The sequence below is a fragment of the Diuraphis noxia genome, unplaced genomic scaffold (genome assembly GCF_037042655.1).
Source record: "Diuraphis noxia isolate RWA-SAM2 unplaced genomic scaffold, SU_Dnox_SAM2 contig0003, whole genome shotgun sequence".
NCBI lineage: Eukaryota > Metazoa > Arthropoda > Insecta > Hemiptera > Aphididae > Diuraphis > Diuraphis noxia.
In genome coordinates, this window is record NW_028301713.1 from 16,024,232 (window position 1) to 16,039,699 (window position 15,468).

At 30.3% G+C, this 15,468-nt stretch overlaps 1 pseudogene; it reads left to right on the top strand.

Annotated features, from left to right (window-relative positions):
- The first annotated feature begins 13,402 nt into the window (after positions 1 to 13,402).
- Positions 13,403 to 14,196, top strand: LOC107172465 (uncharacterized; annotated as a pseudogene).
- The last annotated feature ends 1,272 nt before the right edge of the window (positions 14,197 to 15,468 follow it).

Sequence of the window (15,468 nt, forward strand, 5' to 3'; positions counted from 1 at the left end):
TTTTGTACGTCACGACACTACACTACTAACTTTAAAAAATCGGGGAGCACAAAATATAACACCGATCACTATCAAACTTGGCAAACTTGTGTATTACCTCGTGAACTTTAAGTCAACAAATTTTCAAGGTATCAGTGTTACCACTATAGAAGCTAGAAACAAATTCTCGTTATTTAATTGCCACACCTCGTATATAAAATTAATTGCTAGTTTAATATTTCCCTTATTAGACTTAGCTAAGTCTAGAATATCATTTGCTAAACAAAAATCTATAACTGGCTTTTTTTCTAAGTATTGTAAAATACAATACATTTCTAATATAATCTTGTATGTAATATGTAAATAAAAATGTTCTGTATATTCTGATAATCCGATCTTTTTCACGTTCCGATCATACCCACAGTCCTGAAGGTGACGGATTAGAGAGATTCTACTGTATAAAGATATATTAATTCAGACTGATTCAATGTATCAAAATAATGATAAAAAAACTGGGCTTGTTAAATCAATTAAAGGAGAAAAATATTTGAAAATGACGTATTTGGCATAGTTTACCTGAAAATGTAGCCAAAAAGGAAAATATTTAATTTAACTGATAGATAAAAAAATAAACTAATTTATGCTAAAAATAATAAAAAAAGTGTGATTAAAAATTACAAAATCTTAATTTGGAAATATGGATAAAGTAGTTGTGTTTTTACCTCTTATTATAGCAGGTATAGGAGCCCTTAGTTAGTGCATTAGCCGGAGGTGCTAGTGCTATTGCAAATACCGTTATCAATACAAAAGATAAGAAATTAAAACGAGATGAAGCAGAAAGACATAATAAAGCAATGGGAGAGAATGTTAAAAATATTAAGACTTTACAATTGGTTCAGGACTAAAAAAAACAAAAATAAAACCATTAACTAATTATGATATTATTGAAGCAGCAAAAAATATAAAAAATTTTAGAGGTTGTTTTATGAAAGATGAGTTACATGCAGTGCCTTGGAAAAATGAATGTGGAATATTAAATTTAAATAATTGTAATCAACCTGGTTCACATTGGGTGGCGTGGTTAAAAAGTGATAAGAAAAATGTATAATTTGACTCTTATGGAGATTCAATTCCAATTAAAGAAATTGTAAATTATTTAGGAAAAGATAATTTATATTACAACACTGAACAATTGCAAATTATAATGATTCACCTATATGTGGTCATTTATGTTTAGATTTTATACAGAATTATAAACTTTAATAAATTTTTTCATTATAAATGGAAAATATATTTGCTAATTATGACCATGCTATTATCTGTGAACAAGATAAGGTGTATTGGCCTATATCTTCATCAAATCTTAATTCTCCTAATCAAATCACTACTTATAATATAAAGGAAGAAAATAGTTTTTTAAATATTAAAAAAGCAAAGTATCAAATTTCTGGCTCTGTCTTACAATCTGATGGTTAGGGGTGGGATTTTGATGCACTTTGCATTGTTTTTCAAAGCTTACTGTGCAATGCTCGTCTTGTCACAAATTTATTTTATGTACATTTGAATGAGAATAAGAAAGTTTATTTTGCATTTTTTAGTTTTTAGGTCATTTTCTTAATTTTTTAGGGCATTTTAGAGTTTTTGGAGTATTTTTTGAGTTTTTGGAAACCAAGTGTATGAATTTGAAATTTTATTTTAAGATTTTAAGATTTTTACACCAACATGGTTTTTAAATAAATATAACAGATTATAAGTAGGTACTCCTAATTCGTATTATATTATCGGAAAAGGTTTGAGTAACTTTTTATTGTAATTTATACTAAAATTATTAAAAATTAAAAAATTTGTGGATTTATTGCCCTTTTTTAGGGCATTTTTAGGGGTTTTTAGGGCATTATTTTGAGTTTTTAGGTCATAAAAGCATTTTTTTTAGGACATTTTTCGTGGTTTTTGAGGGCATTAAAATCCCAGCCCTACTGATGGTAATAACTACCCAGCAGATTCAAAAATATTGTTAGTTGATAATTTTGTTCCATTTTTGTTTAAATGGATTTGTGTTACACAACATGGTAAAGAAATAGATAGAATTGATAATGATGGAAGATGTAGTTTAATTAAAGGTACAGTTAGTTATTCTGCAGATCTTAGTGGTCCCACAATAAATAGTGGATTTCAATCAAAATTTAATAAAGGTGGTTATTTGAGTGCTATTGGCAAATTGTCTAATTTAGGTTTAGGATTTTTTAAAGATATATAATATCCAGTATATAAAGGGGGTTTTGAAATAAGTTTTTTAAGACGTTCTGACAATGATGCTTTATTTAGAGATAAAAATGAAAAAGGTGATCTAGCTGGTGTTGGAAAAATTGTTATTGATGAATTACTTATTAGAATACCAATTGTGACTTATGATGATTTGAATAAAACTAAGTTGATAAATAAACTAAATTTACAGTCTAAAAGAAACGAATATAATATGTTTGTATTCAAATCATGACAATGTATTGAAGAAAGAAATATTAGTGGTAAAACACTAACCAAAGACATAACAAATATGTATAGAAATATTAATAATCCTTTGTGTGATATCATAGCTTTCCAAACAGATAAGCTAGATAATCAATTAAGAGATCCAATACAGTTTGATAATTGTAATTTAAAAATATTTGGCTTGATATTGATAGTATTAGATATCCGGAAGAACTATTGAATTTAGATTTAAAAAAAGAAAAATTTAATATTGCTTATGATATGTTGATGGATTATAAGCATGTTTATAATAGGTAGATTACATCGAGATTTGTCTTTAATGTATATAAGTCCACAACAATTTAAAGATACCAGACCATTTTTTGTAATTAATATGAGTAGGCAGCCATCACAGATTTCTGGATCTAAAACAAGTATTGTCTTACATGCAGACTTTAATGAAGATGTGCCTGCTACCATTTGTTATATTTGTTTAGTATCTGGTTCAGAATTTTTTTATGATCTTCCAAATAGGTAATACAATTAGAGAAAATATATAGATAATAATATCTTAATTAAATGGATTATTGTAAAAAATGTAATACAAAAAAGAACAATATATCAAAACCACCCGAACTTTATTAGGTTAGGTTAGGTTATTATTATTAAACTTTAAGTTTATTAGTTATTTAAACCAGCTAGAAAACATTTTGATACAAGATCTTTTATACAAAGAGGTATAAATGATACTTGGCAAGCTGATTTATACTGTTTTTATAGACCAAAATCAAAAATTATTGATCCCAATTATAATTTAAGAAATAAATATAATGCAATTAAAGTTAATGATAATCATAAGACATTGTATAAGGCTAATAATGGCTTTAAATATATTCTTAATGTCATCGATACATTTTCTAATTATGTTTATTCAATACCTTTGAAGACGAAGTCTGGATTGGAAGTATCTAAAGCATTTTCACAAATATTTAAATATATTGTACCAGAAAAATTACATGTTGATAAAGGAAAAGAATTTTATAATAAAGATTTAAAACAATTACTAAACAAATATAACATAACAATGTATAGTACTGGTACTGATAAAAATAGTTCTATGATCGAATGTTTTAACCGTGCATTAGGTGATAAATTAAAGAAAGTACTTTATTTAAATAATGTCTCTGAATTGCCGAAGATTATTAAGACATATAACAATACATACCATAGAACAATAAAAATGAAACCTGTTGAAGTTAATAAGAATAATGAGTATGATTTACATAATAGTGTTTATAGCTATGATATTAGTAATTCTATACCTAAATTTGAGATAAATGATAGAGTTAGATTATCATCAATAATTGATGTATATAGAAATAAATTAAAAACAAATTGGTCTAAGGAAATATTTACAATTGAAAAAGTTTTTATATCAAATGTTGCTTATTATAAAATTTATGATATAGAAGGTACATTTTATGAAGAAGAATTACTGTTATCATTATTATAACTCTATGAATAATGTTTTTTTGTATTGTTTAATAGGTAAAATATAAATTTAGATTCATTTAAAAATAGTTTATATTTTTTGTAATTTTAACAGATGTCTAGATTTTTTTGTAATTTTTAACATAAAAATATAAGGTTGGTTTTTTTTAATGTTTATGTTTTTTATGGTTTTTTTTATGATTTTTAATGTTAATAAAAAAATAAAAGTGTGCTCAAGTGCCCCACTTACTACTAATATATTATACACTTATTAATTATTATCGGATATTCTCTGTCAATTAGGTGATAGTAAGTCAATTTAATTTTAAATAATTATTTAATTTTACACGATTTATAACATGCATCTTATATATGTTTAATGTTTAATCTTACCTATTTTTATATTATATCCAACATCATTTAAATAAGTAGGGTGATTTTTTTTTAATATCTGTGTTATGTATTATAAATATGAATAATAACATAAACGTATTATATAGACATTTATTGTTGACAGTATAAATCGTAATGACGTACAATATATTTCTACTCGCTAATAACAGTCCCCACCGATCGTAATATGATACTTATGATTATTGTTAGTATAAACAGTATAGGTGTAATATCAAATAATATAAATGCTGAATATGCAACATCTTTTTCCTTAAAAAAAAATATATATATATATAAGTAGTATTTTGTGTATTGCTTAATCGCTATGTTAGTGTGTTAGTAAGTTTAATTACATTAATTATAATCACTTGGAGAATATCGCTGAGGTGGTTTTCTAGATCTAATTGGTCTGGGTGTTTTATTTATTATTATAGTATCAGGATTTTGTTTTGCACCTACGATTTCGATATTTTCAGTATTTTCATTTATTTGTCTAGTGGGTGTAAGTGAAATTGAATTATTCGCTGGTGTCAGCGATTTATCAATGAGTAATTGATCATTGTGTCTCTTCCAAATAGTTCCGTCATCGAGCTCTACATCGTGTGTATTACAACTAATGGATTTGATAATTTTACCCTTTTGCCATTTATTGTTATTATTCCTATAATCTCTAGCTAAAACATTATCACCTGTATTAAATGATACTATCCTATTACCACCATTGTTTATTTGTGATATTTGTCGTTCAATAACCACTTCACTTGTATTCGGCATTAACGCGTCAAATTGTAAACGTGTTGATCGACCTAACATTAGTTTAGCTGGCGTTTCTCGTGTTGTTGAATGAGGTGTATTACGATACATCAAAAGAAATGTATATAATTGGGATTGTGCAGTCGAGCATTTAAAAAAAAATTTTTTTATTGTTTTGACTGCTGATTCCGCACAGCCGTTTGATTCTGGGTGAAATGGAGCGCCTGTCATATGCCTTATACCTAGATTTTTGCAATATGCTTGAAATTCAAAACCAGTGAAACATTTTGCACCATCTGATGTAATTGTTTTTGGAATTCCAAATCGTGCTATCGTTTCTGAAAATTTTTGAATAACAATTTCTGCTGTCATAGAATTTATTTGAAATACTTCTAACCATTTTGTGGTTGCGTCAACAATGACAAAAAAATATTTATTTTGAAATGGTCCAAGAAAATCGCAATGCACTCTAGTCCACGGTTTTTCTGGCCATTTCCAAGGTGATGTTACAGATTTTGGCGGATTTTGCCTGACATTAATACAATTGTCGCAACTTTGTGTGATATTTTCGATTTCTTTGTCCATTCCTGGCCACCAAAAGTATGATCTCGCTAAACTTTTCATACTGGAAGAACCCATATGACACGAATGAAGTTCCTTGAGTATATTATTTCGAAATTTAGCTGGTATAATAACACGGTAACCCCATAATAGACATCCCTGTTCCACTGCAATTTGAGTTTTTCGTAAATTATATGAATTAAGTTCTAAATTTTTAGAAAAATCACTATTCCATTCTCCTGTTTTGACTGCGTTTAATACTTTGGCGAGAATTGTGTCTCTACTTGTTTCAATTTTTATTTTAGACCAGTCTAATGTGAAAGGCGATTGTTCGTGAATAAAATTAAGACTAATACATTCTTCATTATGATTTTCAATTTTTAATTTTGAACTTTTTATTCGTGATAAAAAATCGGCTGTATTATCTTCGGATTTTACATATTTTATGTCGAAATCGAATGATGATAAAATATAGGCCCATCGTTGTAACCTATTAGCCGCGTAAATTGGGATACCTTTCTTATCACCGAAAATATATATTAACGGTTTATGGTCGGTTTCTAATAGAAAATGCCTACCATATAAATAGTCATAAAATTTCGTAACCCCGTAAACAATTGCTAAAGCTTCTTTTTCAATTTGTGGAAATTTACATTCTGACGCAGATAGAACTCTTGATGCATATGCTATAGGTTTTTCAGTACGATCTAGGTACACATGAGAAAGAACTGCGCCTAGTGCATAAGATGATGAGTCTACAACGAGTTTAATCGGAATATTATGATCATAATGTGCCAATACGGGTTTCGAAATTAAAATTTTTTTGACTTTATTGAATGCTTGGTCACATTTTGGTGTCCAATTCCATTCACTGCCGTTACGCAAAAGAGTGTACAATGGTTTTAAAATATTTGCAGCGTTTGGAATAAATTTTATATAATACGTAACTAAACCTAAAAATGATTTTAGCAATGTTTTATTTTCTGGGACAATGGCATCGTTTATAACATCTGTGTGTTTTGTTAGTGTGTGTAAACCATTTTCATCTAACCTGTGACCCAAATATTCAATTGACTTTTGCATAAATTTGCATTTATTCAACTTTACTCTGAAACCTGCATTTTACAATACATTTAGTAATTTGTCTAAACGAGCATTGTGCTCTGTGATAGTGGAACCTGCAACAATAATGTCGTCTTGGAATATACCTATGCCCTCAAGATCTGCTGTTGAAGTTTCCATAGCTTCTTGAAACTCCCCTGCTGACGACTTTATTCCAAAAGGGTTACGTGTATAGCTAAATAAACCTTTATGTGTGTTAATAGTGGTATATTTGCGATCAGATTCTTTAATAACCATTTGTTGGTATGCGTCTTTTAAATCTATTTTCGAAAAATATTTTGAACCACTAATATTTGCATATAAATGTTCTATTTTTGGAAGAGGGTATTCAGTCCCTTCTAATACCGGATTTATTGTTATTTTAAAATCACCGCAAATTCTAACCGTGCCGTCTGGTTTTAATATTGGTACTATTGGAGTTGCCCATTCACTGTGGTCGACGGGAACTAAAATGTTGCTTTTAATTAAACGCTCAATTTCGGTTTCAACTTTTCCCTTTAATGCTAATGGAATAGACCTATGTTTGTAAAATTTAGGTACTGCCCCCGCTTTGATATTTAATGAAATTTCGTATTTGTTAAAAGTGCCTATTTCATCTTTAAAAACATTGTTATATTTTTTTATAATACTATCGACACTTACGTCATTTTCAATACTAAACAAGGTAAAACATTTTATGTTTTTTATATCATTTCGACCTATTAATGGAGGACCACCATTGTCGATAACATAAAGGCACATTGTAAATTTTTTATTTTGGTACACCGAATCGACAAATATTTTTCCTATCGGTTTAATGTCGTTGCCGACGTAATCAGATAGCGAAATGTCATTTTTTTTAAATTTGATATGACTAAACAGTTGATGATATAATCTTTTTGAAATTACGCTATGTTGTGAACCGGTATCAATTTCGAAGCTTACATTATTGTTTTGTACAATTAAATTAACTGTAAACGGTTTCACCGCTTTATTTTGAAAATTTTGATCAATTATGGAAAAAAAAGTATTCGAAAGATCATAATTAACTGTTTCGTCATCATCATTATTATCATACAAAAATTTATTTTGTGTTTTTATATTTTTCTTTTCTTTCTTACCCTTTTTACATACGGTGGACAAATTACCTTTTTCACCACAATTGTTGCACTCGAAGTCCTTGTATCTGCAGTCTTTTTGAAAATGATTGGAACGGCCACAAATCCCGCATTTGATTTTTGACTCCTTGTATGTGTTGAACCCCTGCTTGGCTGTATGTCCATTATTTTTTTGTTGGTACTTCAAGTCTGCGTATTCTTCTTTTTTCCAGCCACTCTTGTCATTTATTGCAGCTTCTTTGGCTGTCACGATTTCCATTAGATTTGAATATGTAACTCCAATTTTTGAGGCATCCTCTTCTAACAGACGATCTTGGATTGGTCCTGAACCCATTCCGAAAACAAATATGTCTCTAATGACTGTTGTTAGTTCCAACGAAAACCCACATTTTGAAGCAAGATTTTTGACACGTGCACCCCATTGGCACACCGATTCATCTTGTCTTTGTTTAGCTTGATAAAATGTATACCTAGCCGCGAAGTACGATTTTATTGGTTTGAAATATTTGTTCAAACTTTTCATTAGAGTTTCATACTCAACATCGTTTGGCGTGCTAGGAACACATAAACTAAAAAGTACTTTGTGAATTTCCTCACTGACTGATGATAATATAATGGCTCTTTTTTGAATATTATTTTCGATGGCATTTGCTAAAAAAAAATTTGTCAATTTTGACTCAAAAATTGTGATATCCATACCTGTTTCAAAGTTTCCAGGTGACCCAATAACTTGATTGAAGTTCGTTATGGATTCTGTCTTAGGAGTTGCCATTTTGTATTAGTATGAATACAATACTTGAAACTTCTAATGCACTAGTGATTACGATTAAATTATTATTTTCTTCGTCGCCAATTTGTTATGTATTATAAATATAAATAATAACATAAACGTATTATATAGACATTTATTGTTAACAGTATAAATCGTAATGACGTACAATATATTTCTACTCGCTAATAACCGATGGACAGTCCCCACCGATCGTAATATGATACTTATGATTATTGTTAGTATAAACAGTATAGGTGTAATATCATATAATATAAATGCTGAATATGCAACAATCTGTATTCAATTTTCCAATTTACTAAAAAAAAAAAAATCGTTAGTTATTTTGTATTATAATTCTATGCATGGCCTGAATATAGACATATAAGTATGAATATTTTATCACTGAAAACTATATTTCAATTTAAGTTCAAATGATTTTTCTACCCTAATTACTATATTTTTAAATTTATATTCTAGCGAAAAACGTTAAAATTCATTGAAAACATTTCAAATAAATCACTTGATTTTCCACATTAATCATAACATTTGATGAATATTTCATAATTATAAAATATGTTATACACTCATTAATTATTATCGGATATTCTCTGTCTATTAGCTGAAAGTAAGTTGATTTAATTTGAAATAACTATTTAATTTTACACGATTAATAATATGCATCTTAAATATGTTTAAAGTTTAATCTTATTTTTTTTTTTAAATATCTGTATTCAATTTTCTGAGTTCCTATAAAAAATCTGCTAGTTATAATCTATTATAATTATATATTTACCTTAATCCACTTATTTATAATGTTGAATTCTATGCATGGCATGATAGTAGGCACATGTATAAGTATGAATATTTTATAACTAAGAACTTGTATTTCAAATTAAGTTCAAATGATTTTTCTACACTAATGATTATATTTTGAAATTAAATTCTACCGAAAAACGTTAAAATTAATTGCAAACATTACAAATTAATCACTTGATTTTCCACTTTAGTATTTGATGAATATTTTATTATTATAAAATTAATTGTACACTTATTTATTATTATCGGGTATTCTCTGTCTATTATAGAGCAATGTAAGTTGATTTAATTTCAAAAAATTATATAATTTTACATGATTTATAATATGCATCTAAAAACCTTTAAAATTGAATCTTATGTTTATATAATGTTCAACATAATTTAGATAAGAAATGTGATTTTTTTTTAAATTATCTGCATTCAATTTTCCTAGTTTCTAAAAAAAAAATAAAGCTGTTATTTATAATTTATTATAATTAAATATTTACATTAAACTATGTGTTTGTAATGTTTATTTCAATGGATGGCCTGATAGGTAGTAGACATACCTATAAGAATGAATATGTTATAACTATGAACTATATTAAATAAGGTTCTAATGATTTTTCTACCCTAATTATTATATTTCGAAATTTATATTCTGCCGGAAAAATTGAAAATTCATGGCAAACACTTCAAATCAATCACTTGATTTTCCACTTTAATCATTACATTTGATGAATAATGTTATAATTATAAAATATATTATACACTTATTTATTATTATCGGGTATTCTCTCTCAATTATAGTATTAAGTAAGTTGATTTAATTTTAAATAATTATATAATTTCACACGATTTATAACATGTATCTTTTAAATACCTTTAAAGTTATATCTTATGTTTAAATTATATTAAACATGATTTAAAGAAGTAGTGTAATATTATTTTAAATATCTGCATTCAATTTTCCGTGTTCTAAAATAATAAAGCTGTTAGTTATAATCTATTATAATTAAATATTAACCTTAAATTACGGGTTGTAACGTCACGGAATTTGTAGCCTTATAAATCATAATAACAATCCCCGAACACACCTATTGCTAACGTTGTTGACAATTCAACGCACCTTTATTCCTATAACCATTAGTAATAAAACGTAGATATCGCGCGCTAATGCACCAATGACCGCAGCGTTATGCAATAAATGTTCCCCGTTTCCCCCTTCATCAGTTCGTCATCGACGTGCCGTGGTTGCCCGCCGCCCGTCGCCTCCAGCGATTTCGTCGCGTCCGCCGGTACAGCCCGCATGTAATACTGTACTCCCACGATATAATTGTAATAATCCCGCAAAAGTACGACACTGAGCTGCCCCACTACACAAATGAAGCATCAAGTTCCGTCGACGGCCGTAGGCACACCGCCACCGTCATTCGCTTGACATTTTCTTTTTCAACGGCTACAACTACACTTTCGTGCAGAGCTACCGACTGTCTGCCGGATACCTCGTGAGCCTAGGTGCCGCACACAATACCACGTTGGGTCCTGGTGTATTTTGTTTTTTTTCTACGTTGTCAACCCGGTCACCAGCCAAAATGATGGGCTAAGCTAACCACTACGGGCCCGAGGCGGGCGGAGCCAACACCGTGCAGCTCAAAAGTCGTAATTATTTTTCCCCCAACATTCCCCTTTTTTCATTTTGATTATGTATCACTACAACTTATTTCATCTTATGCTCCATTTTTCCTAATAGGTGCCCCGGTAACCGTCATGCGGAGCCGTGGGTATTTTCCTTTAATACATATATTTAAGAGTATAATGTGTCATACCGACGGATGATTATCATTCCGTGCCGGTAACCGCTTGTCGGAGCCGTAGCATTATATCTTGTATTTTTCTCCATTACTTTCCTTATAACTTTGCCATGTGCTAAATTATTATATATTTTTTCCTGTATTTTATGCACTTTGCCATGTGCTAAATTATTATATATTTTTTCCCTGTATTTTATGCACTTTGCCATGTGCTAAATTATTATATATTTTCTGAATTGCAATTTCCATGTGCCTAATGTTATATTATTTTATTCATGTTGTTTGAAACACAACATTTACTTATAACCGTGTAAAATATAACTATATGATTACCTTATATTCTGTCACATTTTTTTTATTAATATTATTTTTTACTTTTTCCCCTTTTTAAATAAATCTTTGGGATTCATTTCCCACTGCGTGTATAAAAGCCTGCAAGTTCCACCGACTTGGCCTTCGGGCCAACACGCGGTGCGGCCTGCAGGTCACAATGTAAGTGTTCCCCTTACATTGTGGGTGGTATAAAGAGCCTTTAAAAACTCTATACTCTCACAGGGTTTATAATGTTTACTTCTATGCATGGCCTGATAGTAGACATATAAGTAAGAATATGTTATAATTATGAAATCTAATTCAAATTAAGTTCAAATGATTTTTCTAATCTTATTACCATGTTTTGAAATTTATATTTTACCAAAAAACTTTAAAATTCATTGCAAACATTTCAAATAAATCACTTGATTCTCCACTTTAATCATAACATTTTATGAATATTTCATAATTATAAAATATATTATACACTTATTTATTACTATCGGGTATTCTCTGTCTATTATAGAAACAGGTAAGTTGATTTAATTTTAAATAATTATTTAATTTTACACGATTTATAATATGCCTCTTAAATATGTTTAAAGTTTAATCTTATGATTATAAGTAAGATAAAAATGTATGTTCTGGTGCCTAGCCCTTGGCCCCTTGACCCTACTAGCCACTGCTGATCCCCTGACCCTCCGCACCCGAACCCGCACCCGCACCATGCGCACCCGGACGCTCTTCGTGCATGAGATATATATTATTCATGTTATCACTTATCAGTTATCGCTTATCATATAATATCCGCGCAAGACGTGTACAATGTTGATATATGACGGGAAAAAACAATTAACTAGGCAAATAAAAATATATTTATTTTAATAAAATATAAAAAAAATAAATATTATGTATCAAATATAACATTAGTTTTACTGTAATACGCAATCATAATAATATAAATTATATTTAATATCTTTTGAAAAAAACGACATGGTCGATTTATATGTAGGCGGCTTTTTCAAAGGACTATCGTGAGCATAGCTCGTCTTTTAGCGGCAGATATCCTTTTTGACTCTCCTTTTATGTAACACTCTTTTATTTTACCCTTATACTAGTAAGCGTGTGTGCCGTTACTCTTTTTGTCATTGGTATATTATTATTTGTGACCGATTTATATGTGGGACGAGTGTAGATGGGTAAGGGTTAACGGGAACCTGGGAACTGCATTGTTCTTTGGTGGCAGATAACCTTTTATGTAAGAAAGTAACACTCTTTGCTTTTACCGTTAAACCGCTTTCTTAGACTATAGTCCTCTCTTGTGTCATTGGTAATTTATAGCGCTCGCCGACCGCAGTGTAGAAATGTTATGATTTGAGAAGACAGGTGTTCAAACACTGCCGATACGGGATGCTGACCAGTGAGTGTAGAAGGCTTTTTTCAAAGGATTATCGTGAGCATGGTTCGTCCTTTGGCAGGCAGATATTCTTTTTGACTCTCCTTTTATATCACACTCTTTAGTTTTACAGCTATACAGCTTTCTCAGACCATAGTCTTCTCTTTATTGTTGTATTTGATGTGACCGATTTATATGTAGGACGAGTGTAAGCGGTTAAGGTTTAACGTGAACCTGGGAACTACGTTGTCTTTTGGCAGCAGATAACCCCCTCCCAGTTTGATCAGCGCATGCGTAGATAAAATGTCCTAAAACATCTAGAGACTCTTGACTGTAAGAGTTGGCAGTCGTTTATCTACCATAATCCGTAGTTAACGTAAAAATTGCTCGTTCTGTCTTTAAAATATTTTCGTGAGGTTTTATTTTACTGTTTAAAATAAATATTAACATGGCTGGTTCGATCAAAAACATGGCTGTCGTATACCCGAAATAATTTAAATATATTCCACCTACGTCGCAAGCTGAACTCGTCGAATCCGCAAGCTACACACTTTATTTTGCAGCCCGTAAGTTTGTGTATATCGGTATTGACCCGACTGAAAAGTAACAAGTCGTTGTCCATTTATTAACTTCATCATGACATGTCAAAATAACACCAGAATCTCTAAGACGCATATTTTCGCTGATGTGGAATATTCTGTCATTCGTATTGGAGCAACCCGAGAAATATAAGCGTATTTTATTTTTGGAAACCAAATTTTATAAAATATCCAGCATGATCCACAGCGGTAAAGATGTTCTTGTAATTGAATCAAAAACCGAAGACGGATGCAGAGTACTCTTAAATCGAGCTGATCTTATCATCTTCAATATCTCGAATGCTGTATTTTCGAGAGTATTGTGTGTAAAGAAATATACACCGCTCCATTATGTATAAAACAGACTGATAAGTTTGCGGCATACCTATGTGAGAAATGCGATCTCCTTAGACCACCACCGAAAAATTTAGAAGAGATAATAACATTCGTTAAGAACGTGCCAGACGATGGAACGGAGAAAACTTGTCCAAACTTGGTCGGCCAAATACAAATGTGAGCAGCTGTTCAACTAGCAGAATCTGTGCTAAACCAGATGTCGCATGAGGTAATTCATAAATATATATTATTATTATACACGGAAAAAAATAAAATATTTAATAAAAAAAATTGTTTTAGTCACAGAATCGTGAAATTGATTCACTGAAGTCACCATGCTTTCACCTATATCTAAACATACACGACGATCCACTACTCAGATATGCTACACTTAGACAGTCAGAGGTAATTTACATAAACATTTTTGTAAATAAAAACAATATTTATTTTTCACAGCAAAGTATAAGAATCCATGTTTTGAACGTTAATTCTAATCTCCTCATTATATGATAGAGCTGTGTTTGAATACGGCGTGAACGAATGGTAACTTTTTTGTGTTATCTTACAATCGTTGACATAGTCGGCCGTCACGTCTAAATATGAGTCATCCATCATTGCAAAGAACGAAGAAAATTTAAATTATTTTTTGTGAGCTTGATCTCGAGTTTTTTCGGTTTAGATGTAGACTTCTTAACGGCAGGCGGTATACTGAGAGGTTTTTTGATTGTAGCTCTTTTTAAATTAAATTTGAGTGCCATATCCAGGCGTTATTCGTAAATGAACTGTTATCGGTTCACCACGCAGATTAATTAGACAATTGTTCTGATATTTTAGCACGATATTTACCTTAGTTATTAAAGTCGTGTTGAGACCATAAAAAACTGGATGCCTAGGTACCTCAACGATTTTATATCCCGCAGGTACAGTAGGATAAAGCTCGTGTATGATCTGGCTCGGTGCTCCGTCACAGAATGAGCTGGTTATTAAATTACACTCTACTTTTATACAGTTTATTTTCATTATGTTTACTATATTTTCCGATTCTTGAGCAGCACCAGTAGTTTATACTACATTTCTAAAACCTAGCAATTTCGCTACGCTATTTTCGACCCCTAAATCGACTTCATGTAGCACGATATCGTACACTTAAATGTTCTGCTGTTTGTTTTTAATTCAAACATACTGATATAGTCGGGCATCATTTTTTGTATAATTGACTCCAACTGATCCAACTTATACGTCCCCGTAGGTATAATTACGTACTCGGTTGAATTCAGTCTCATTCCTGCGCTCGTCGGGATACGACGTGTGTAATGTACATTAGTGTCTTATCTTATTATTTACCCACCGTTCTAAATTTTAAAATAATGATGTCTAACTGTTTGAAGTGCAAGAAAACGGTAATTTCGGAAGACAAAATTGTTTGTTCTGAGTGCGATAACAATTATAATTTCACCTGTGGAGGTCTAAATACGCTATCTTTCCGAAAACTTTCTAAAAATACAAGAACCAGATGTGTCTGCAACGTATGTAAATGGGATATCTCAAAGAATAATATGGATACCAATCAACAGATTTCACATTACAAGACCTGGCTAAT